Consider the following 721-nt stretch of genomic DNA (forward strand, 5'->3'; position numbering starts at 1 on the left):
TCTTAGGACTGCTTTCATTGTGTCCCATAAGTTTGGGTATGTTGTGACTTCATTTTCATTAAATTCTACAAAGTCTTTAATTTCTTTCTTTATTCCTTCCTTGTCCAAATTATCATTGAGTAGAGAGTTGTTAAGCTTCCACGTGTATGTGGGCATTCTGTTGTTTATGTTGTTACTGAGGAGCACCCTTAGTCCATGGTGATCTGATAGGATACAAGGAATTATTTCAATCTTCTTGTATCTGTTGAGGCCTGATTTGTGACCAATTATATGGTCAATTTTGGAGAAGGTACCATGAGGTGCTGAAAAGAAGGTATATCCTTTTGTTTTAGGCTAAAAAGTTCTATAGATATCTGTTAAATTCAACTGTTTCATACTTCTGTTAGTCTCACTGTGTCCTTGTTTAGTTTCTGTTTCCATGATCTGTCCATTGCAGAGAGTGGGGTATTGAAATCTCCCACTACTATTGTGTGCTGTGTAATGTGTGCTTTGAGCTTTAGTAAAGTTTATTTTATGAATGTAGGTGCCCTTGCATTTGAAGCATAGAGGTTCAGAATTGAGAGTTCATCTTGGTAGATCATTCCTTTGATGAATATGAAGTGTCCCTCCTTATCTTTTTTGATCACTTTAGGGTGCAAGTCGATTTTATTCATTATTAGAATGGCTACTCCAGCTTTTTTCTTGGGGCCATTAGCTTGGAGAATTGTTTTCCAGCCTTTTA

This window comes from Mastomys coucha, unplaced genomic scaffold (assembly GCF_008632895.1).
Source record: "Mastomys coucha isolate ucsf_1 unplaced genomic scaffold, UCSF_Mcou_1 pScaffold18, whole genome shotgun sequence".
In the NCBI taxonomy this organism is placed as follows: domain Eukaryota; kingdom Metazoa; phylum Chordata; class Mammalia; order Rodentia; family Muridae; genus Mastomys; species Mastomys coucha.